The following is an 18,630-nucleotide window of genomic DNA, read 5'->3' as shown; positions in this document are numbered from 1 at the left end:
AAGAAAATGCAAGCTGATATTGGAGACCCCCCAAGACTCAGCTTTAAGCGACACAATATAATTGTTTCTCACAGTAGCTCCTATTGATTTATACAAAACTGGAGTCCTGGTATCTGCTCCATAGAATCAAATCTTCAAAGATAGAAGGTAAGTATTTAGTAAATATTTTTGTCTGGACCTTCAGAATGCAGCCAGGTACTAAATACTACCAGTTGCTGTCGTCTTCATCAGTCCAAGTTTTATTGACTTTTATAAATACTCCTATTTTTCTCAAATTTTAAATTTTAAACTTAAGATATTATTATCACTTTTAATCTAAACCAGTGATAATAATATCTTAAGTTTAAAATTTCAAATTTGAGAAAAATAGGAGTATTTATAAAAGTCAATAAAACTTGGACTGATGAAGACGACAGCAACCAGTAGTATTTAGTACCCGGCTGCATTCTGAAGGTCCAGACAAAAATATTTACTAAATACTTACCTTCTATCTTTGAAGATTTGATTCTATGGAGCAGATACCAGGACTCCAGTTTTGTATAAATCAATAGGAGCTACTGTGAGACACAATTATATTGAATTTACATCAGTGTCAGCTTTAAGCAAAACATGGATTTATGCTTGGGCTCCAATGTCTCCTGAACTATGATTTTCAGCATTTCCACAGAATCATAAGTGTACTAGAATTATTAGAATACAAATTTTGAGAAAATTTGCAATTTAGATGAAAACTGTTGACTTTATGAACAGCATGGAGCTAACCCTGAAGGAATAATTATTTTAAAATTTTCCTTAGGAAGATGCCTCTGAAGGTCACTAGAATATACAAGTAGTAACTGAGAAATTTTATGTGGGCATACTGTATTACATTTTTATGAAATACAAATCATGCAGAAATGAACCCATGTATATTTATACTTGTTTGTGATCAGGTGTAAACATATGCACATATTCATGGAATTGTGATATTTCCTGTGTGCCATGCCAAAACAAACCTACAACCAAGTTGTATAAAAATACATACATTTTTATCGAAAGATTGGGTTCTTACCTTTGCTAATCTTCTTTCTTGTACATCCACACTCTATTCTTGGACAAGTGGGTTATTTTCCTATTGTCGTCAGACAGCTTGTAGGAAGCCTCAATTATACAATATTTTGATTCCCTCACCTCTTATCTCAGGACTGCCCCCACAAATCTAGTTCATGACAAAGCAGACAGTGACACCTGTAGAGGACAAAGGCAAAAGAGAGGGGACAGGAATACTCCCTGACAAATAAGTTCAATCAGTTTATGACATACAATATTATGACAATCACAAACAATTGAAACTGGTCATTACATACCATAAAACCTGAAAGAAACTATGTTTAAAGGAGACACAGCCTGCACTAATGGAAGGGGTGCTAGAACTAGAGACTCCCAAAGCAAAGCGCCAAACATATTAGAATGGTCCGCTTAGAAAGGTTACTAGTACCCACTAAGGCAGGTAATCGGTGAATCAGCAGTTCTCAGGGTGGGTTCCAGGAATAGAGTGTGAATTTACAAGAAAGAAGATTAGCAAAGGTAAGAACCTAATCTTTGGTTCTTGTATAATCCCACCCTATTCCTGGACAAGTGGGATGTAATACAGCCAAACTGAAGGCACCAAAAGCAGCAACCTGCTTGGTCGCCATAGTGATCCTGTTAAACCTGGTGAAAGTATGCAAACAGGACCTGCAAATCTCCTCCAAAGAGATTGCCGATGACTCTGTCCAAGAAGAAGAGATGCCTGTGGTACAATGAACCCCTCTGAAAAGGGGGTGGGGGGTGTTTTCTACCAGCTGCTATGTAAGCAGAGGAAATAGCCACATGGATCCATCTGGAAATGGTGGCCTTGGAAGCCAGACTGCCCTGGTGGGCAGGATGCACCAGTACAAACAGATAGTCAGCGACACGAAATTCGTTCATGACCTCCAGGTACTGCAACAGGATCCTGCACGCATCTAGAGACTGAAACACCTGGTCCTGCTCCCTCGAATAGGAGGAAGTAAAGGTAGGAAACAAGACCTCCTGGTTAACATGGAAGACAAAGACACTTAAGACAGCTTTCAGAAGAAAGGAGGGAACAGAGCTCATAAACACACTGGAATCCGTGATCCTAAGGGATCCTGGCAGGAAAGAACTTGAAGTTCAGAAACCCTGCAGGTAGAGGTAATAGCCACCAGAAAGATAGTCTTGATTGTGAGATCCAGCAAGGATGCTTAGTCCAGAGGCCCATAAGATGGGCAAGCCAAAGATTGGAAGACCAGATTGAGATTCCAAGAAGGACAGGGCAGTCACATGGGGGCTGAAGCCTCAGTGCACCCCTCAGAAAACAGATGATATCTAGATGAGATTAATGGTAAAAAACACTGAACACAAACAGGCCAGGCCGACGATAGTTTCGTGGCCGGTAACTACTGCTTCAGGGCCTTAGCGCCAAATCCAGGCTATCAGTACTGTGACATTTCCGCTCCCCGAGACGGTCATGTCAGAGTGAAAACCCGGTCTCAGTCTCTTACTCGAGACCAGACTCTCACTGAGAAGGATCAGGAAGAAGATCCTGAAAGCCTAGCTGCCTATCCTGAGTCTTCTAGCCTAGAGCAGTGCCCTGAGTATAGGTTAACTGCCCGGCCCAGAAAAGCTTCCAGTCACACTAAGGGATTTAATCAAGCTCCCAGTGATATTCTACCCTGTAGCCTGAGGGGGAGCCCAAGAACACACAAGCTAGGCACACGATCACCCAGTGTAGGGCGTGGCCCTAAGCCTGTTAAGCAGCTCTCGAGAGCATTAAAGGAGGCTGCCCAAGAGAATAGTGGAGAGAGAGTTCTCCGGGCCAGGAGAAGGCCAGACCTCACTCCAGAGCCAATGGAGTGTGAGGCTCCAATGCCTCAGGAACCAGCAGAGCAGCTGGATACACCAGAAAGCATGGACCTGGATGAAGGGTGTATGCTGGAGACCGTTATGGAAGAAGCCATGGATGTGGGCTTGGCACTTTCCACTAAACACTACAGGTACAAGGCTGTACAAGAATAATAGTGGAGAGAAGTTTTTGGCAGAACTGTTTTGATTGTTTGTGCTGTAACACAAGCTTAGAGCAGTGCTGCACCAGCTTGATTGGATTGCTACATTGCAGCTGTGCAGGAGCTCAAGAGAAGCCCAAAGGACTGTGAGCTAATCAGGGCTGGAAATTTAGGAGCCTGCAGTAAGGCTTCAGTTTTTGTCTTTTATTTTTGCTTAAAGTTTACTTTATATTCAAGACTGTAAATACCTGGTGAAGAAACTGGACTGTGTTGTTTAGTAAGCCCAGGACTCCAGCTCAAGGCTGGATAAGTGCTTAAGAGACTAATTGTGCAGTGTTTTTTTCAGAGACTGTGTGATCAGGTAGAGCAAGCCCTAAAACCTGGACTGGAAGTATAACTGATAGCAAGCTTGCTGTGCTTTCACTGGACTGGGGTGAAAGTTAAAGTCTTTTTGTTTTCTGTTTTCTTTCTTTTTGCCCTTGTTTGGGAAGAAAGGAAACTTGGACTATAATAATAGCTGATATGATTTATGTGGCAAGTGACTAATTAAACTTCTCACATTATTTTGTTCAACTTGACCCACGGTGCTTTATTTTTAGCAAAGCCCAATATAGTGAGACACCAGTAAGGTCTCCCCCTTTGGGAGCCACGTCAGGAGTGTGCTACCCTCTACCGGAGGTCTTCTTAACTTTACCAAGACCCCGGCAGGTGACAAAATGGTGGCAGTGGTGGGATTTTAGCACACTCTACTGGTGGTTTCAAGTTTGAACCTATAAAGAAAAAAAAAAAAAAACGAAATTTTTGCAGTTTTTTTTTTGTGCTTCATAATTTTTCTTTTGGAGTGTTCCCGTGACGCAGGACGACGCTGCCGGAACCACGCCCGGCTATACTTCTGAGGGACCACCGGAAGGACCAGACCAGAAGGAAGTGCCTGAGTCGGGAGGAACCGGACGTACAAGCACAGCCAGAACGACTGGAGGCCAAGGAGGCCTATTTACCAAAGGCGCAGACTCGTCAGTACCTCAGGTAAAGAGTACCTAGGGAGGGGACTGACGAGGATACGAGAGGTATCGGTTAAGATACTCCTCGGGGTTAAAACAAGGAGGGATAGTTTACTCTCTCTGGTGAGACCGCACTTGGGTTTCCTTTTTTGTGTTTGTCTTTTTACACAGGTCGGAGGATGGACCCACAGCAATTCCTAGCGGTGCTGGCGCAAGAAAGACGTCAACATTCAGAGGACATACAGAACCTGATAAAAGCGAATCAGGAGATGTGGCATTCTGGACAGCAAGCTGCGAGGCGGCAACATGATGAAATCCTATTGGCCATGGGCGAGCAGACCAAGGTCTGGGCTCAGACATTATACCCTATGGTGACCAACCCAGGCGCAGCGCAACCGCCGGGTCCTCCGGCGCAGCCCATGGTAGGACAAATTCCATTACACACATTGAATTTGTGCAAAATTTCTCCTGGGGACGCGCCTGATGAATTTTTAAACGCCTTCGAGCGTATTGCAACAGCAGCCGGATGGCCCCCTGATCAGTGGGCCGTGCGTCTGTTGCCTTGCCTGGCCGGGGAAACTCTATCTGCCTTTCAGACTCTCAGTCCTGAGCAAGCTAGTAATTATGCCACAGTAAGAACACATATTTTAGATTACCTAGGTTATACCTGTGAGCACTACCGACAGAAGTTTAGAGCCACGCAGTTACTAGCGAAAGAAAGACCCAAAGCGTTAGTACAGAGGCTGTCAAAACTGGCAGAAAGGTGGCTACAGCCTCACCTGTCGGATCCTAGAGCCCTCTTTGCGGAGGTTGTGAGAGAGCAGGTGCTCGAAGCAGTCCCCAAAGAGTTGAGGGGATGGATCCGCAGGCAAGGCTGTCAGACTTTACCAGAGGTGGTGGAGGTAGCCGAAGCATTCATAGATGCTCAGAGCTCTTTTGAGGAAAGAAAAGCTGACAGGCCCAGTAGAGGGGAAACAGGGAGAGAACAGCCTCCATGGTCCAAGTCCCTGGATTCCCAGAATTCCCCCCAGAAGAAACCGCTAACCAGTACTCCTAGGAAGATAGGGCAGGATACGAGCCTCCGGTGCTTCAAGTGTGGGAAGCAGGGGCATACCCAGCGATATTGTCGGGAGAAAAGAGACCTTGTAGTGTGTAGGCCCTCTGGGTTAAACCAGACCGGACCTTACCAGGTGCCCATCTTGATAGCTGGGAAAAGGGTTCAAGCTCTAGTGGATACTGGTGCCGAACAATCTGTGATTTCACGCAGACTGTGGAAACAGATTGGTAAGGCAGGCCAGCCTAGGGAAGGGCCCGAATCCGTCTTCCTTGCCTGTATACATGGGGACTCCCGTGAATACCCTCTCCACCAAATGCTCATAGAGACGAAGAGGGGAAGTTGGGACATGAAGGTAGCGGTGGTGGACTTTTCACCATATCCAGTAGTACTAGGGAAGGACTGGGCAGGCCTAACCCAACAGGTCGCCCAAGCTGGAGAGGCGGGGCGTGAACCCCTGCACAAGCAGAAATGGGTGATGGGGGCTAGAGTGGTACGAAACCAGTCCCAAGGTTACTCCTGGGGGAGGAGAGAGAGTACCCGGGGGCCAAGTACGAATTGGAAACCGGTGATAAGATGGGCTCCCTTATCTGATCAAGCCCATATTCCTACAAGGGCTTATGACGGTGCCGCGGGGTACGATTTGTACGCCGCCCAAGAACAGGTAGTCCCAGCGCAGAACCGGGCGCTGATTAATACAGACATACAGGTGTCCTCGCCACCGGGCTCTTACTTGAGGATAGCGCCGAGGTCAGGGTTAGCTCTACGGCACGCTATAGATGTGGCCGCAGGGGTGGTTGACCCGGACTATAGGGGTAACTTAGCCGTGTTGCTAGTTAACCAGAGCAATACTGACTATAAGATCTGCCCCGGGGACCGAATCGCTCAAATGATTTGTGAGCGCATTTGGCACCCGAAATTGACAAAATATAAAGAACTTCCCGATACTCAAAGGGGAGTAAAAGGGTTCGGATCCTCAGATAAAGGGCAAGCCGGGGAGTCCCAGTCACCGGGGAAAGGGAAACAAACTGAACAGGACCAAACTCTCCGGGAAGAGATAAAATCCTTACGAGAGGAACTGGAGAAACTAAAGGCAGGTCAGAATCAGGCAAGCCCACAGATAATTACACCCGAAACAGCTAGCAACCAGGCCAGTTCAACAGGAGCGGAGGTAGAGAAGTTACAAAAAGACCTCGCTCAAGTATATGGGCAAGTGCAGCAAGTAAGGAAACAGCTACAGGAGGAACAAACTCGCAGCCAAGATATGTTTGTGAGGCTTAAAAAAACGGAAGAGCTTAAAGACCGACTAGCGGGAAAAGAAACAGAGGCTCAGTTGCTGGCCAAACAAAATGAGGCAGGCATCGAACGGTGGGAACGCCACTTCGGGAAGATGGCTGACTCACTGGACGAAGCAAGTGAGGATATGGACAAGCTACATCAACAGGTTAATGACATCCGGGAAAAGGAGTTAGGAGAAGTCAGACAGGCAGTGTCCGCCCTGGCTCAGAGAATGGACGTTTTAGAGGAGTCGGGTGGAGAGACTAGCCCAGGGGTACAGGCAGGGTATGAAACCCCAGTACTGCAGTGGCCCGACGATTTTATGGATCCTGACCCATTACCTACGAATCAGGGGAAGAAGTTTAATAAACCCCGTAGGCGGTATTGATGTACTAGCCAAGCTTAACACCAATGTGGGCGCTCTGTCTAGAATGTACGAGACACCCCAGCAGAAGCAGAAGCCTCAGACTAGGCAGCCTTTAAGTGAGGGGGTATGTGACATTTCCGCTCCCCGAGACGGTCATGTCAGAGTGAAAACCCGGTCTCAGTCTCTTACTCGAGACCAGACTCTCACTGAGAAGGATCAGGAAGAAGATCCTGAAAGCCTAGCTGCCTATCCTGAGTCTTCTAGCCTAGAGCAGTGCCCTGAGTATAGGTTAACTGCCCGGCCCAGAAAAGCTTCCAGTCACACTAAGGGATTTAATCAAGCTCCCAGTGATATTCTACCCTGTAGCCTGAGGGGGAGCCCAAGAACACACAAGCTAGGCACACGATCACCCAGTGTAGGGCGTGGCCCTAAGCCTGTTAAGCAGCTCTCGAGAGCATTAAAGGAGGCTGCCCAAGAGAATAGTGGAGAGAGAGTTCTCCGGGCCAGGAGAAGGCCAGACCTCACTCCAGAGCCAATGGAGTGTGAGGCTCCAATGCCTCAGGAACCAGCAGAGCAGCTGGATACACCAGAAAGCATGGACCTGGATGAAGGGTGTATGCTGGAGACCGTTATGGAAGAAGCCATGGATGTGGGCTTGGCACTTTCCACTAAACACTACAGGTACAAGGCTGTACAAGAATAATAGTGGAGAGAAGTTTTTGGCAGAACTGTTTTGATTGTTTGTGCTGTAACACAAGCTTAGAGCAGTGCTGCACCAGCTTGATTGGATTGCTACATTGCAGCTGTGCAGGAGCTCAAGAGAAGCCCAAAGGACTGTGAGCTAATCAGGGCTGGAAATTTAGGAGCCTGCAGTAAGGCTTCAGTTTTTGTCTTTTATTTTTGCTTAAAGTTTACTTTATATTCAAGACTGTAAATACCTGGTGAAGAAACTGGACTGTGTTGTTTAGTAAGCCCAGGACTCCAGCTCAAGGCTGGATAAGTGCTTAAGAGACTAATTGTGCAGTGTTTTTTTCAGAGACTGTGTGATCAGGTAGAGCAAGCCCTAAAACCTGGACTGGAAGTATAACTGATAGCAAGCTTGCTGTGCTTTCACTGGACTGGGGTGAAAGTTAAAGTCTTTTTGTTTTCTGTTTTCTTTCTTTTTGCCCTTGTTTGGGAAGAAAGGAAACTTGGACTATAATAATAGCTGATATGATTTATGTGGCAAGTGACTAATTAAACTTCTCACATTATTTTGTTCAACTTGACCCACGGTGCTTTATTTTTAGCAAAGCCCAATATAGTGAGACACCAGTAAGGTCTCCCCCTTTGGGAGCCACGTCAGGAGTGTGCTACCCTCTACCGGAGGTCTTCTTAACTTTACCAAGACCCCGGCAGGTGACAGTACGTAGATTCTAACTGCTGCTTTCAACCACAACTTCCAAAGCACTGTTGTGGGGCTTATAACCATGTCCAGCCCTGGTGGTCCAGCATATTTCCAGGGCTGGACATGGTTATAAGCCCCATAACAGTGCTTTGGAAGTTGTGGTTGAAAGCAGCAGTTAGGATCTGCGTACTGATAGCCTGGATTTGGCGCTAAGGCCCTGAAGCAGTGGTTACCTGCCACGAAACGATGCAGTGGTTACCTGCCACGAAACGATGCACCTATGTAGCAGTTTGGGCACCTATGTGGCAGTTTGTGTTCAGTGGTTTTTACCATTAATCATTCTTGCCTATTTTTTGCTCCCACCTAACTTTAAACTTGTGCGAAAGTTTTTTGCCTATGATGCTTGGGTGGAAGAGTGTGGGAACACCTCTCCATTTGTCTGAGACTTTTCTTTCACTTAAGTAATAAGCTAACTTTCTTGGTTTGTGTGGTGCTTTTGCTTTGGAGTGAATTTTTTTGAATTTTTGTATTATTCTTCCCTCCATTCCTTCCTGTTTTTTTGTGGAACTGTAATACTATACACTTCAATGGCACATTACCATCAATGAGAAATACATGAAAAGGTAACCAATAAAAAAAGGAGCGGAGATATTAGAACTATTAAAAAAATGTCTTCCTCCAGTAATTTTGGATAGACAATTTCAGTGGACAATAAGCTCTTTAAACCTATCCATCCTAATTAACACAGCTAGAATAGTATTTAAAGAAAACAGTCTAGTAATACCTATTTTCTACGTCTTCCTAAAATAAGACTGCTCTGCCGTAGCAACAACTGACACTGTATTTTGTTTTAAACAGCATGTCTGTTCCAGTTAATGATGCAACAAACCCTCAGGTGCTGCACTGTTTTTAAACAAGAATTAGTGAATAAATGGCAAATTGCTGTTTATGGCAGGACCCTGTGAGAGAGACATTTAACCTACTTCTCATTATAAAATAGACTTAAGACAGGTAATTTAAATAGCACCTTGTTATAAAATTAACTTCAGAATGCTTTCTAAAATTGCCCTCATGGTACCTAAGCTAAAACGGATGTGGTTGTGTTAAGATTCATTTATGCTGACTCTTGGAAACTTCTGGTTTAACTTTGCTTGTTTGTATAGGTCACTGTGATCATGGCACTATCTGAAAATATCTAGGCTTACTCGTAAATATAAGGGTCAGTCAAATGGCCACGGTTTCCAACCTGGACAACTGTTCCTGCAGGATTAAGCACCCCAGGCCATCTGTTCTGAGCAATGTGCTCTCCAGCCTTGTTGGGTGGCATCTACAGTAAGACATGTGAATTCTATTTTTGGTTGTTGTTAGAGGTAGGCTTCACAGCTATCACATGGGGATTTCCCTTGCATCTATCCCGAGGGGAATTCTCTCCTTGCAGCTGCATGATTCTGGAGACCATCTGGAAAGGAACACATGCTACAACTGGTGCAGTTCCAACAGTTTCCACTGATCTGAGGAAGAAGGGGTTACCGTCAAAAGCTAATCAAAACTACATCGTTAGTCCAATAAAAAATGTATTATATTTTTTCCTTTATGTTTTGGTTTTATTTCTACATATAACCCAGAATCTGTTAAGTAATCCCACTTGCTCTTGGAATCTAGCTTCATAAGACCCCCAAACCAGATTTTATTTTTTCTCAGCCTCAACAAACTGAATATCCATCTTAAGGATTTTAGAATCTAGATAAATCTCAATGTGGCTGCTCAGCTTTCATGTTCTTCCCTTGCTCTTACTAATCAATCATCTGGATAGAAATGGACAAAAATTCCTTCTCTTCATAGAAAACTCCAACGAGGTGAAAGTCATTGGTGCTGTGGCTAGTCTGAAAGGCATTGCCTAGAAATGGCAGATCAATATCAGTGAAGTGGATAATGTATATTGTTTTGTTTTGTTGTACGCTAGAAATGGTAGAGAAATTTTTGGTTACTCTGCTTGGCTAGGATATGCAAATACGCACCCTCTGATCCAGGGAGGTGAGAAACTCTTTTTTTCTTTACTGCTAATATGACCAAACACAGGATTTCAATTTGGAAATGTGGTACCCTCAGAAATTTGTTGACTTGTCAGAGACTGGCCAAAATGTGCCCTCTTTATTTAACACCCCAAAATATGCAGAGTTTCATCTTCCTCTTTCTATCTTCAATATGTAGCAGTCAGCGCAGTATTGCTTTTATTGCGCATAACTTTTCATGCTCCAAATTTGCATATTTTCATATGACCATCTCTGATATAAACTGGTCAGGTTACTTTAAACTTGACTCTATATTGAGATGGAAGTCAAAATTGGATATTTTATCAAAGAGTTCCTCAGAACAGGTTTTTTTCTCAAGAAGTAAGGTGGATGCAATTTTTTTTAACAGAATTATTGCAAATCTGGATGAAAATGAGCTAAGATCCATCGGGTATGTTAGAAAATTAGATAGCTTTAACTAAATTACTCCCCCTTCCCCTTACTATACCATGATAGCGGTTATTAGCGCAGAGAGCCAATCTGAATGCTCTGTGCTGCTCCCGATGCTCATGGAGTTCCTATGAGCATCGGGAGCAGCGCGGAGCATTCAGTGCTGCTCCCTGCGCTAATAACCACTAATCGCAGTTTTGTAAAAGGGGGGCTTAGTTTTGAATGATACTATTCTATTTAGGTTCTTATATTCTACTTCTATCCAATTAAGTTCAGTGCAGATTATAATCAAGATAACCTCAACAAATGAGGGAATTTACAAATATATAAAATCCAAGCATATTTGATGTAAACAAATATGTTTTAAGAGCTATACAACAATAGAAATAGGTTTTAATTTGACTAATTTGAAGAGGAACCCGATTCAAAACTGAGGCTCCATGGTAAGCAAAACTAAACCCCAGTTGCGTCTTTCAATGAATATTTTTAAATGTTATGAATTCTATGGTTGGCATAATGTACCCTTTCATCTCCTCCTTAGCTCACTATCCTCTGGCTTAACACCTGATTAGATATTCAACACACATTGTCAACAATTCCACAATCTGATTCCGAGGTCCAGAGCTGCTGTCTGATCAGCCTACTCAGAACAATTTCTCAGTCAAGCTGTCATATCCCAGCAAATAAAGCTCTAAGCTTTTATTAAGCAAAGGAAAATACAGAGTGGTTAAGCAGAAACCTCAGAACTGTCCCTCTATGTCCACAACAAAGAATATTATGGAGTCCCTGCTCCTCAGTTAAATCCTAATTGCAATATGATATAATGGAGGCTGGACTTTCCTGTCACTCAAAAGGAAGGAGTCATCCCCTCATTTAATTGGAGAAAGACATATAAAAGAGTCTTGCATGTAAGATCCCAGGGTCTTTCTTCTACAAGAGCCTAGGGAATAAGAAAGACTGACTAAGTCTACAGCTGGGGCACACCACAGTCTGGATGCTGCATTAGAAATGACCTATTCAGTAACTTCTTTTGAGATAGCATCACAGCTGAATTAAGGCATAGGCAAACTAAGTGTGTGCCCTAGGACTAAAAGTTTAGGGGGGGGGTCCCTGTCAAATGTGCTCAGAATTCAGACAGCTAGAATAGTCAACTGTCTGGATTTTTTTCAGGATTCTAAAATGTTGCAAATTACTTCTCAAAGCCAGAAGGATGGCTAAGTATGTGGACATTGCTCAGAGTTTAGCCCATTAAAGCTCTCCAATATATCCCCCTTCCAGTGTAGAAGCTGTGGTAGAATCCAGCCATTGGGAAGGCTGCTCTAGTCACAGGAAGAAAGGGCTGAGCTGCAAGGGCTATGAGGGAGGCTTTGGAGATAATCAGTGTAACTAGTGAGTAGTCTTGGGGTTGTTGAAAAGGATTAGGACAGAAGAATGTGAGGAAATATGAAGGGTTTGCTGTCAAATCAGAAACAGAACTGGCAGCACATGATGATGGGCAAACATGGTAGGGGGGGTGTCACTGCATGAAGGAGCACATGACCAACAGAACTAGAAAAGACAGCTAGAGAGTGTATGCCCTTCCATTTCTTAAAGTTCTACAACAGTGAAGACATTGGCTCGTGAGATGAAGTGTTGTTGGTTCATCAGCCATTGTCCACTAAGTTCTGAGTTCAGAAAGGTGACTGGAAAAACCAGAAAAGCAGAAAAAATGGACAATCAAAGAAAAGCATACAATTATGAAATGTTATTTCAAATCAAACCCTAACACTAAGGGTTTTCAAAAGCCAATGTAGAAAATTTGGAAAAACACATTTCTGAACTTAGATCTCAGTGAACAATGGCTGACATTGGTCTCATGAACCAATGTCTTCACTTCTATAGAAATTCAAGAAATGGAATGGCAATCAACACCTTTCAGTACATTGTTATCGGAGCAGACAGACCTCAATGGAATTTAGCTATGGATGCAGAAGTAAACAACATTTTATTACGTCTGTGATGACTAAGAACATTGGACAAAATAGTGATGAGCTCTTGCTCACTGAGAGACAAATAGAATTAACAGGAAAGACAAGCTCTTGGAAAACTTGATGGAAAGGCAAAGACTGCCACTCCTGAAAAAGACAAATGGAAAAGAGTTGAAGATGATTATGAAATATGGCAGTAGCAACAATTATACTGTGTCAGCTACTGAAACAAACCAGTTAATTTAAAGCAAATCAGTAAAATTATGTCTCTTAATGGAAAACCTGACTTGAAAGAAAAGTCAAGAGACTATCAATAATAATAAAACGCTAGAGCGTGCATGCGCTCTTGAAAAATCGTGAGTCCTGGCGCCGTGAGGTGTGCTTCAGTATTCTAATTGACACCTCACGGCACTTGCAGGGGCTGGAGGCGCGCACGGTGGCTGAAGGCGAGCGACTGTGGAGTTTTTTCAGCGTGGTCGTTTTCAGGAGCATTTGGCGGTTTGTGGACTGGCAGGAGAGTGGTGGTGGCGGTTTCAAGCAGCAGCGCCGGCATTTTCTCTCCTGTTAGTGGAGAGTGTCAGTTCCGGGGTGTGCAGCCGCTGTTACAAAGTTAAAAAAAAAAAAAAAAATACGGCTCAGGGAAGTGGAGGGGGAGAGGGAAAGGGGGCTACTTTGGAGGGAGGGGTGTGCTGGGAGGCCGACAGAGAGAAGGGGGCCAGAAGAGACAGAGAAATACAGGCAGGGGGCCAGGCAGAGAGACAGACAGAAAGAAAAACAGGGGGCCAGGCAGAGAGACAGAGAGAAAGAAAAACAGGGAGCCAGGCAGAAAGACAAAGACAGATAGACAGACAAACAAAAAATGGGGGCCAGGGAGAGAGACAGCCAGAAAGATAAATAGGGGGACAGACAGAAAGAAAGACAGCCATCCATACAGTGGCCAAGGAAAGAGAGACAGAAAGAAAGGCAGGGGTCAGGCAGAAAGACAGAGAGACAGAAAAACAGGGGGCAAGGCAGAGAGACAGAGAGAAAGAAAAACAGGGAGCCAGGCAGAGAGACAGACAAACAAAAACTGGGGGCCAGGGAGAGAGACAGGGGGCCAGGCAGAAAGACAGACAGAAAGAAAGACAGCCATCCACACAGCAGCCGAGGAAAGAGAGAGAGAAATAAAGAAAGAATGACAGACAGACAGTGGGCCAGAAAGACAGACAGCCAGCAGCCAAGGACAGAGAGAGAAAGAAAAAAACTAGACAGATAGACAGCGGCCAAGGAGACAGAGAGAAAGAAAAAATGACAGACAGACAGAGGGCCAGAGAGACAGACAGAAAGGGAGAAAGACAGACAGAAGGAAAGACAAACAGACAAGGGGTCAGAGAGACAGATAGAAAGAAAGAATGACAGACAGACAGGATGCCAGAAAGACAGACAGCCAGCAGCCAAGGAGAGAGAGAGAGAGAGAGAGAGAGAGAGAGAGAGAGAGAGAGAGAGAAATACAGAGACAGACAGCGGCCAAGGAGAGAGAGAGAGAAAGAAAAAAAGACATAAAGACGGCCAGCGGCCAAGGAGAAAGAATGATATACAGACAGGGGGACAGAGAGACAGACAGAAAGGGAGAGAGATAGACAGAAATAAAGACAGACAGCCAGAAGCCAAGAAAAGAAAGAGAGAAACAAACAAAAAAAAAAAGACAGACAGTGGGCAAGGGAGAGAGACAGAAAGAAAAGGGCCAGGGAGAGAGAAAGAAAGACATACATCCTATATAATGTTCTCTGCCACCGTGTTTTCTGATCCGTGGCCAGATTCTATTTTAGAATGCGGCGGCAGGGAACACTCTGGCCACTCCACTCCTACCGTCCTCGCTCACCAACCGCTGGAGGAAGCACAGGCAAGCTCTCTCCCTGCCCGCCGCCCTGTCACTCCTCACACGCGCACGACGCCGAGCCAATAGGTCACTGCCCAGCAGAAGCCCCAACACAGCGCTGACCACAAGGGAATTGCGCACAGGAGCCCCGCCCCGACACAACCCTCCAAGACAAGCATTATGGACATGGAGCCCCGAAGGCAGCCCGAGAACACGTGCCGACTCTGCCAAAAAGGCCCGGCGCACAGCTCCACCTGAGCAAACACCGTGCGCCAACTGAAGAAAATGCCACGGACGCCCGCCCGCAAGGCAGGCTCTCAGGACGACGCCTGCAGCTCCGAGCAGCCAGTGCTCCCGACATGCAGCCCGCCAGGAAGAGGTGCTGTTGGACTGGGGGAGCAAGGAAGAGGGACAGGGGGAGCAGGGAAGAGGTGCTACTGGGCCGGGGGAGCAGGGAAGAGGTGCTACTGGACCGTGGGAGCAGGGAAGAGGGACAGGGGGAGCAGGGAAGAGGTGCTACTGGGCCGGGGAGCAAGGAAGAGGGACAGGGGGAGCAGGGAAGAGGTGCTACTGGACTGTGGGAGCAGGGAAGAGGGACAGGGGGAGCAGGGAAGAGGTGCTGCTGGACAGGGAAGTGGAGTGGGGAGGGAAATGCTGCTGGTGAGAAAAGGGGGCTTGGGCTGAAAGGGAACAGATGGGAGAAGGGGGACGGGGGGGGGGGGTAAAGGGTTTTGGAGCTGGGGCTGAAAATAGGGGACATGTGAGGGAAGGAGGCTTTACTAGCACCCATTAATGTTAACGGGCTTAAACACTAGTTAATATATATTGGTACTAGATTCTTGGTATATGTCAGGTTAGGATAACAACTTATATTGATAAATCTTGCACTATAACTATGGTAAAATTATGTTCTATCTGTTAATTTTCTTTCCTTTAGATGCAGCAGATGAATCCAGAGACAAGTGGGATAGCACACATCTACCAGCAGGTGGAGATAGAGAACTGACTCGCAGGTGTACTGTATATCTTGGATGGAATCCCTCTTGCCAAAGCATCAGGACCAATTCAGCCCCATATCAGCAAACTTCTTTCCCATCCTGATTCACCAAGGAAACCAACCTGCGAGAGAAACCCCCCCACCCCCCCTCTGAGAACACACCAGAGTGAGCTCTGGATTCATCTGTTGCATCTAAAGGAAAGAAAATTAATAGGTAGGACAAAATGTTACCTTCCTTAGCACCAGCAGCAGATGAATCAAGCGACAAGTGGGATGTAGCAAATCAAACCTAAAACTGGGAGGGACAAAACTGCCGATTCCTGACAGATGAAAACATCTAAGGCCTTAGAGGCCGCACACCCCTTCCTACTACCAGGAAGAATATAAAGAGGTGAACTTACCTCCGAAATCACAAAGAACATATGGATAGTGCCAGAGCACTTTAAGTCTTCTCATCCAAAAATTCTGAAAAAATAAAAAAACAAGCAGCCTTAGGAGGAAGTAAGACCTGCTTGACTCCCTGTATCCCACCGGATAACTACAAGACGGGGGATTCCAACACAATCTTCGGCATGAGAGAAAAATCCAACGCGTAACTTATGAAAATAACAATGAGGACCTAATGTCCTATACCAATTGGCCCACAGCCCCATAAGAGGCCAGCCGTCCCCCTACCCTATCAATGGAAGGACCCCCTGACCCATCACTTAGCAGACCGTGACATCTAAGACCCCTCTGACTGGGCAGAAGAAAGCTTGGGAGGACGCCCAGATTGCCTCTGAGCAACCCTTGACCTGGCACTATAGGATGTGTCATACGATGCCCTATATGTCGATCTCCCTGGGCTATTACATTACATTAGAGATTTCTATTCCGCCTGTGCCTTTCGGTTCTAAGCGGATTACAAAATTGGAAGAAAACTGGACATTTCCAGGAAGTTTACATATCAGGAATATAACATGTTTACATATCAGGTTTAAATCACAGGTAAGGATAGCAATACATTCAAGTTAGGGAGATTATTACATAGCGTTGAGGAAGAAATATTGGTTACAGATGGAGGTTGCTTACATGGCGTTGAGGGATGTTGTAGGAATGATGAATATGAAGGAGTAAGTGTGTGTGTGTAGGCAGGAGGTTAGAGTTATACCTCCTAGTATTCTTAAAGTTCGGGGGTAGATCCACCCCGGACTCTACCATACCATCCATGATCCGTTGGACCCATTGAAGACAGGCCCCTGCCGCATAGGAACTGCACATGGCCATCTGCAGAGTCAGGGCTGCCACACTGAATGTAGATTCAAGCTTCCTGTTCTGTGAATCCTTAAGTCCCACTCCTCCCTCCACTGGAAGAGTAGTTCTTCTAGAAATGGCCTTCACTTTCGGAAGCTGAAACTTATCTAGCTCCTCCTAAGTCACAGGATCCAACTGCCTCATAGCTTTAGCGATCTTGAGAACTGACTCCAGAGCGGTCCATTGCTCCGATATTAATTCCTGCATGGCCTCATGCACTGTTAAGGCTCTAGGAGGCTTCTTCGTTCCAGCCATCAGGGGATTGGCTACCCTAGTCACCCCTGACTCAGGTGGAGAAATATGCAGACACTCTAGCGCTTTGGAGATAAATGCCGCTAGCTCCTCTTTATGAAAAAGTCTCAATACAGAGGGATCATCCACCTAAGCTCCCACCTCCACCTCCATATCTTGTTCATTATCAGCCTTCCTGGGGTCAAACGGGGGAAACAAGAGCTCAGAGTTAGCAGACCGAAAAACCTCTGCATCCTGCACCACCTTGTGCCGTTTGAGGTCAGGACAAAGATACCTGGGCCATTCCACCACCTGAGCCCTCCCCTCCCCCATCTGGGTTTGTTTGTTGCAGCGAAAAAGCATTGTGTAGCATTCGGACAAACTCTGGAGAGAAGAGCTGCATGCTTGCCTGCGAATCCTCCCCTTCCGCCTCTCCCTGTGACAGCCACGCACTCACCACCCCTGCAGAAAATGGATAGAGTTCACTCACTGCCGCGGCCTGCTCTCGTGAGGGCACCGTCTTCACTTCATCCAGCATTTATTTTTACCCGTGGCGCCAGCGCGCACTCCTGGGTCAAACTAACCGCTGCTGCATTTCCTGATGGCGTGAAGCATTTACCTCATTTAACTGCTTCTGCTGCCATTCCCAGCACAACTGCTGTTCACACTCCTCTGGAATTCGAAATGCAAACATCACCGGAAAAACCAGACTTGGGCTCTTTTTTACATATGGGAAAGAAGCCTTCTAACCAACGAAGCTCCTCAAGTATGAAGGTTCTTCAGGTGGGGAGGGTGGGGAAGGGACCCGGGAGAGCCCAGGTGTTGCCCCCAACACCCCGCAGCTCAACTAAGGCCTAAGCCACAGGAACATTTCTCAACTGAGGCCTAAGCCACAGGAGAATTTTGACTTTCTGATCCAGGAAACTGAGGCCGATAGCTGAAGTCAGGAGCCTAGAGGAATAGCAGTCATCCAGCCTGCTGGAGATAGAGCATACTGGGTGGCCAGTAGGGATTCCTGCTGGTAGATGTGTGCTATCCCACTTGTCTCTGGATTCATCTGCTGCTGGCGCTAAAGAAGTCAAATTTATCCTATAAACTGCATATTATGTATATTGGTAATAGATCCCTACTAAGTATTGAATTAGGATAAAACTTGTATCAAAAAAATTGTACTATGGCAAACTGTAACCTGTTAACTGTATATTATGTATGTCAACCTGTAACCCGTTCTGAGCTCTTTGAGGAGAAAGGGGTAGAAAACAAATTAAATAAATAAATATGATCTGACCGTAGCATTCAAAAAACATGAAGGAAAGAATCTTTAAGAATAAAAAGATAATGAGAGTCCGAGGAAAACACTAAACTTTATACCTAAGTGATCAGAGCTGAAACCTTGACTAGCAGCCACTGCAAAGAAAATCAAAAGATACGATTGCTGATTTTGTCAAAATTGGTTAATTCAACGATTGTTGGAGGGTTTTTTTTTACTGTTTTTCTTCATTTAAGCAAAAGGCACCCAGAACTAACCCCCTCTTTTACAAAACTGCGATAGCTGCGCTGAATGGCCCGCGCTGCTCCTGACGCTCATAGGAACTCAATGAGCATTGGGAGCAGAGCGGGCCATTCAGCGCGGCTCCCCATGCTAGAAACTGCTATCGCAGTTTCATAAAAGGAGGCCTAAATGTCTTTTT

At 45.4% G+C, this 18,630-nt stretch overlaps 1 protein-coding gene across 3 annotated transcripts in view; it reads right to left on the bottom strand.

The window, feature by feature from the left end:
• The window catches only part of ARID1B (AT-rich interaction domain 1B), a 938,949-nt gene that overhangs the window by 254,703 nt on the left and 665,616 nt on the right, over window positions 1-18,630 (bottom strand). The gene's annotated exons all lie outside the window — the stretch shown is intronic.

The sequence above is a fragment of the Geotrypetes seraphini genome, chromosome 3 (assembly GCF_902459505.1).
Source record: "Geotrypetes seraphini chromosome 3, aGeoSer1.1, whole genome shotgun sequence".
In the NCBI taxonomy this organism is placed as follows: domain Eukaryota; kingdom Metazoa; phylum Chordata; class Amphibia; order Gymnophiona; family Dermophiidae; genus Geotrypetes; species Geotrypetes seraphini.
This window is presented reverse-complemented; position numbering and strand designations above follow the sequence as displayed.